The sequence below is a fragment of the Aplidium turbinatum genome, chromosome 4 (genome assembly GCF_918807975.1).
Source record: "Aplidium turbinatum chromosome 4, kaAplTurb1.1, whole genome shotgun sequence".
NCBI lineage: Eukaryota > Metazoa > Chordata > Ascidiacea > Aplousobranchia > Polyclinidae > Aplidium > Aplidium turbinatum.
In genome coordinates this window covers 33,874,851-33,881,813 of record NC_137475.1, presented here as the reverse complement: position 1 = coordinate 33,881,813, position 6,963 = coordinate 33,874,851, and positions in this window count along the sequence as shown.

Below are 6,963 nucleotides of genomic sequence, written 5' to 3'. Positions count from 1 at the left end.
AAATTTTGGAATGAAAAATCCTTGTGATCTTCTCAATTTCTTGTCAATATTCCTGCAATTGATCACATAAATATTTGTTTCATATCTTTTTACAAATTCAGTATTAAAATTTACAAGCTTGTTTAGAAAAGTCCACTTTGCTTAGTAGGCTACGCATCAGAAAAAAGACTAACCATCATTGTCAAGACTCAGACTAAAATCGCTTCTTCCCTTGTCAAAACATAACTTCTGATTTTAACCACTGGCGGCGCATTGCTATGACGCAGCTTTTGTAAAGGCGCTAGAACGAATTAATGAGCAGTTTGTTTTCCCAAAGCTACTATTTTCAATCAAGCGTACGGTATCCACAAAAAGGAAAGAAAATCTCTAGTAATTTAAATATATCTTTCAACTGGTATAATGTGTTTAATTTGCATTAGACTCAATATGGTGCACATTACGATCAAACGCAAGAAATGAAAACATAAAAGATGAGAAGTCAGGTCAACTTATTTTTTTCGATTGGGCCATATAGCAAACAAGAAAGTAAATATTTTAATCAAAACAATACATTGTATAACAGTTGGTTGAATTATGACACAATCAAGATGTTAGCAAAAGGCCATAAGAGGTCATTTTGTCAGTTACGTACCACCCCATAAAAATAATTCTAGTTACACATTGTGACATTCATACAACAACCAGAAACAGACGTACCGTACGAAAGAAATAATTACAAAAGTAAAAAGTATAAATTTGAAAACAAAGAAGGTAATGAAATAAAATTATCAACTAAACGGCAGTCCATATAGCTTAATATTATCACAAGTTTACATTTGACATATGAATCAGGTGCGTGTTCCTCATAGCCTATGAATTTTCAAACCTCAATTTAATGGCTGCACTGTGGCGGTATATCAAAATGCTTTTAAAACTGTTGAAGCATTTATAGAAAAACATAAAAGTGTAGTCGTTTTTTTTTTAATTTGACTGATACAATGCGAAAATTGTCTTTATTTTTTTAGCAAAAATTGTAATGGTTTAATGTTTAGTGGCAAACATCAATTAAAATAAAGGCTTAGCCTATGTACAATAATCCTAGTTTACAGAAATAATTTAATCTAATTTATTAAATTGTCTAGTGTTTTTAAAAAAAATAATAATTTATTATTATGCACAATTTCATTTCTTATTGTTTTTCAACTTTCTGTTCTGATTGTAGAGAAAAAAATAGAGAAATTTCACTTTTATAGCCTACTGTACTTTCATTTCGTGAAGAAACTCCTTCGTATTATTTTGAAGCCGTAGATTTGTTAAACAGTTTGTGTGGTAGTAGGCTATTAGGCTAACTGATTGATCATAACGTAATAATTAACCTGTTTTATGACCAAAATAGCCCTATACCACTATGCACAAGTGGGGTTTTGCTCCTTAATCGGTCTGCGAATGCGGCGCGGAGGAACAAACGGCTGGCTGTGTCGTTCTTGAATTGAATGTCCCGTTCATTTTCAAGGCACCTAATGGATACAGCAACACGAGACGAAGCAACACCAACCTATTAGCATTCTACCACCCCCTCTAAAATCTGAATAATTTTGTCTCATACGAAAGAATTTGGGGCTCAAGTTGTCAACCTCCTAGTGGTGAGCCCTGGTAATTGATTCTTGCAATCAAGCGAATGACAATAGCTCTCCCTCATTAGCAAGAAAAAGAACATAGCCTACGAAAGAAGAAGCCAACTATTGTAGCTAGCAGTATCTTTTTCGTTCCGGATGCGATGATGAGGGAAAATGATATTAGAAAAAACTACTGTTGAATGCTGGACTAAACTGTGAAAATGATATGAATGATAAATGTTGAAAAACAAAAGATTAGTTTGAAGACGGTCAATGAACCGGGACAGTTTCTTGGATATCATTTAAAAAACTTCATTCAAATCAACTTTTAAAAACATTGCCTGTATTAACAATCCAAACATCTACAATTATGTGCCATATGCCAAGCCCCAAATGTGAAACAACTACGCCTCAAAAGAGCATTTTCAGCTCGAAAAACAATTAGCCTACCATAATTAAAGTATTCAAATGTATTTAAATACGATAAAAATTGGACGTATGTGGCCCACTGTTTGTTTTTAGTTGCTGATTGGATAATAAAAAAGATTCATTCGCTTAATTTCCGCATTTCATACTCCTTTCAATCGACCCTCCGTTTGCGAGAAGAGGAAGCAAAGGAACACTGAGCAGCCAACTCTGAACTGACAGATAGCACGTCGTTCTTTTTTCTTGGAACGTCGTGACGTTCAAGTCTCGCTTGCAATGGTGAAGCGATCGTAGAACTCGTAGTGAATCGGCCGGCTGTGTTGGTAAGCAAAGCATCGAAGTGGTTTGGCGCAGCATATGTTTACTATCTTACTGGAACTTCGGGTTCTTGTGGTAAAGTTAATACTATGTAGAACTACAATTAAAAGCGAAATTCAATCAATTGTACAACTAAAAGGTGCTGTTCAAAGATAATCACAAAAATTAAAAAGTGTTTTTTTAAGTAAGGTTATAAATCTAATAGACTTGTAGCCCAATGTTTTTGTGCAAGTTGTTGATTTAGCTGTAAGCTTGATATTTTACTACAAGGAAGTAAGTCTTTGTTTTTGTTTGGCTCTACTAATTACTAAGGGTATGCTAATTACTATAATATTTTTTTTTTATAAATAAATAATACTTGTTGCAGTTTTAAAATGTCAACAGTTTTCCTTGCTATAAATGTAGATTTAATCAGCTGATGATAAGGAAATAACAAGACTGTGTTAACACAACTAATTACTAAAGTTCAATATTTGCTGCTGTTGTTGAAAACTAGCCTGATAGAGAAAAGCAACAAACCTTGCTGGAGTACCAGGCTCTTGATATTGTCACAGTGATTCAAACTGTCAGTGCTTTTGATTTGGTCTTTTTTTGGCCTTAGATATTGCATTGTTTAATTCTGGATACAATATTTGTACGTTAAATTTTATTTTTGTACTGTGTTGCAATTATCATACAAAATTTAGAAAGCACTTCTGATGAAATACTATCTCTTCAATAAGTTTTCAATAACACTTATCACTGAATTATCGTAACATATTGATTTATCAACATTCTTAAATTTAAAATGTCTTATGCAGCCGAGTTTAAGATTTGTGTCTGAAAGCATGAAAGTTGTTTAATTATGGAATGGAAGGTTTCACAGACTGCAGCCTACAATGTAAAATATTTTTATTTTATAGTATAGGCCTATCCTTGTTATAGGGTACTAACATGATCAGATGTTGCCTTATAAAATTATAAAGCAATTTCTTTTGTGAAAGTTCTTTTAAATTGTTGTGCATCTATCGGTTAGTCATTTTCTTGTATCATAAATGAAACTAGGCCTTCCACATTATCGGGGAGGTCTGTGCAGCTTGTCCTGTGATTACATGGCCTGCTGTCTGTACATCACTCAAAGGCAGCACTCTCTGCCAAGCCCTCAACACAACATATCTGACTCAAAGCGCCCATCCCAGTGAGCAAAATAGTTAAATAACATATTTGATGTAAGTACCAAGGTGCTTTTTCATCCTTATGCTGTACACAATGCAGTTGCTTCCTTGGCAGCTGATTGTAGCAAAGTTGACACCATGTTACGCCCATGAGGTTATTGAGTACTCAGCCTTGTGCTGATAGCCAGGAAGAACGCTCCCTTCATAATATAGTTGCTGTTAACTTAGGTTAACAGCTACATTTTTATCATTAGTAATTGCTAATAACAAAGACTATTAATAATACAGTATCTAATAACATACCATAAGTAACTTTTTAGAAGAGATAATAATGGGAGCACAGCATGAAAGAATACAGATACACAAAAAATACATGGCGCAATACTACCTTCTCTTAATATAATACCTCATAAGATGATTCCAAGATAAAATAAATGGAAAACTGCTCTATTGATCGTCAAGCCTTGCCTTGAATACATTCAAGCTAAGTGCATTTATGACTGTTATCGTAGTTGCAAATTATTCCAGGTATTTATTACACATACCTACTGTAAAACAGTTATTTTTTGCCTTGACATAGTTTGTGACTTATACAATAAATTGTCATGGCTGTGCATTAGGCTGGCGCAAAATCTCCAAAAAAAATTTTTTTTCTTTTAAATTTTTCGTCAGTTTGGAATATTGTTCCTTTTGGTAAATGTATCTCCTACACCAAATTTTACAAAAAAATATTAACGTTTGACCCTGGTTCACCTGATTTGAATTTTTTCAAAATATCGAATTTTCGCTTATCCCTGAAACTGCTCACTCGCTATCTTCTAATGTACTCTAGCATCTTAATGGACACAATAAGAGGCAGTAACACAAACTTGTAGCAAGCAAAGTAGTTTAATTAGCAATTCCATGAACACTAACACATGTATTACTCTCAAAATGTCGAATTCTACCACATTTCAGACATGATTTTCTTTGTGCACTCTTCACGTAGTAAATATCTACTGCTTTCAGTTTCTTGAATCATTTGACGATGTTTATCGATTTTCACAGGCCAACAAAACTTTTTTTTATATAAAGACATGTGAGAGTCATTTTAAGGTATTTCAAGGCCCCTGATTCTAAAAATGCACTAAGTTTTCTCGAATTGGCTTTAGTTTTTGAGTTACAGCAAAAACATTTTTTTCGCAATTTTGAGCCCCTATAGATTTAACGTCGTGTCGTTTACTACATAGACAAAACTGGAAGTAATCCCAGGCACATTTCTGAGTTGTATAAACGCTATTTGGAACCAATCACGTTGATTACAACCCAAACAAACAGCTATTTAACGTTTACTGGCCTAGTAACAATCAAAATATGATGCGAAGTAAGCCTGAGGATACAAGATGTACCGGTACAATATATAACTTGCGTTTTGCATTAATGTATTTGTTGATTTCAACAGTCTCAGACTTACTAAGTAAGCTACTAAGTACAAACAAAATGCATACATTGTTTTGCTTAACAAACTAGACAAATAAACAAAACAAAGCTATCGATGAGCAAACGCAACTCTTTATTTTGATTGGCCTACTGAGCAACACCCATCAAGGTACTAAGGCCATTTATATAATTACAGAATACAAAGTTATGTTCTTCAGTAAAGTAGCTGCATTTATTCTTGCTGCGGAAGAACGTAATCTTGGCCTTGGAGTTAAGAATGCCATGTTGATCGAGATGAGGAGCCAAGATTGCAGCTACCACTTTTGATAACTAAATCTTTAACTACTACAGTAGGTGGTAGAAATGGTTTTGAGAAAAAAACTTGACCTTGCTCCAAAACATTACTAAAGGTATTGAGGTTACTCTCAGTAATGCCCGTTTTCCTATTGTTTCAAGCAAATCACCACTTGAAACTATAGAGAGGGCAAACAAAAAACAGAAATAGCAACGTCCATGCAATGACTGCCTTGCACACTCCATGTAAACATGATGTTCCAACTTCCTTCGAACATCCTCACCGTGCAGAAGTATCAGTTTTCATGGTGATTCCACGGCTCTCTTTATGTCATGGCACTCTGAACTTCTTAGTCTTGAGCCCAGAAACGCGTTTGAGTGCAATGTTTGCATACTTTAGGAGGAACTCAGGACTTATCTTGATCACCCAGCTTCATGTCAAAGTAATAATAATAAATAAAGTAAACAATATCACACCAAATCAGAAGAATCGGTTTATTTAAATACAGAGCTTTCGCCACACAAGTGTGGCTTCATCAGTATAAACTTGTATTCAAATAGAATAATATATTTGAATAATATTCTATTTGAATACAATTGGACTATTTGAATACTATTTGAATACAAGTTTATACTGATGAAGCCACACTTGTGTGGCGAAAGCTCTGTATTTAAATAAACCGATTCTTCTGATTTGGTGTGATATTGTTTACTTTATTTAAAATGTTTTGTCACACCGTGCATCCCAGTGGATCATCAGTTGAATTATAGGAAAATTTGATGAAAAGTTTAGGAACGAAGCTTTGTTTTGTAATAATAATAATGCTTGTTTTTATATAGCGCTGTATCTATCGCAAAATGTGTTGGTCCTCTGCGTTGCTTCATGCAGCATAATATATCTGAGTTGTTTGTACAGCATCCTACTTGTCAAAGGCATATTTTATTAGCCTATATGCCATTTATTTAGCCTATAGACCAGAAAAAAACTTCTTGCAGCATAGACTTGGCCTTAGCAAAGGCTTGGAATAAAACTTCATTTGTACAAGTATCCATTTCAGTAGGCCTACCTTTTCAATATAAAGCTGCATTCATAAACACATGACTTTCGGGATATTTTTCTTGTGATGTAGGCCTACTGATTCACAACTGTTTTCATTGAGTATTTATGTCTCCCTTACGTTAAACACAGTTCATTTCAACCTTTGCTTGCGTTTTGAACTTTCGTGCAATATGAACCAATTGAACTAGACAAGTGCAATTATGACATCATAATGATAAACAGGGCTGAAAATAAGTAATTTGCTAATTGAATGCTTTTGAGAAACAATTTCAAAAATATTTTCATTGTCGAATATCTCGAAAACTAGAGGCAATTCGAAAAAACTAAGTGCATTTTCGGAATCAGGGGCCCTAAAATACTCTAAAATGACTCTCATCTTTTATGCCAAATTTTTTTGTTGGTCTACGACGTTATAGATTCACTGACTGCAAAAAGGCTGTAAAATCAACTAAAATGACACTAAAAGCATGCACTATTAGTGACTCTCAGATTTGGAGTAGGGTGAAGATGTTCCACGTGGAAGTTAACAGAGGAAGTGACGTCAAAATCACGTGGTCAGATTTTGAGAAATCCTCTCTTGAGATACTTCTAAACACTTCGAAATTTACTAATTTTTCAGAAAAATTCAAAATTTCTCCTTGGGTGAACCAGGGTCAAAGGTCAAAACCCAACAAAAATTTTTGGTTTACAAATATCA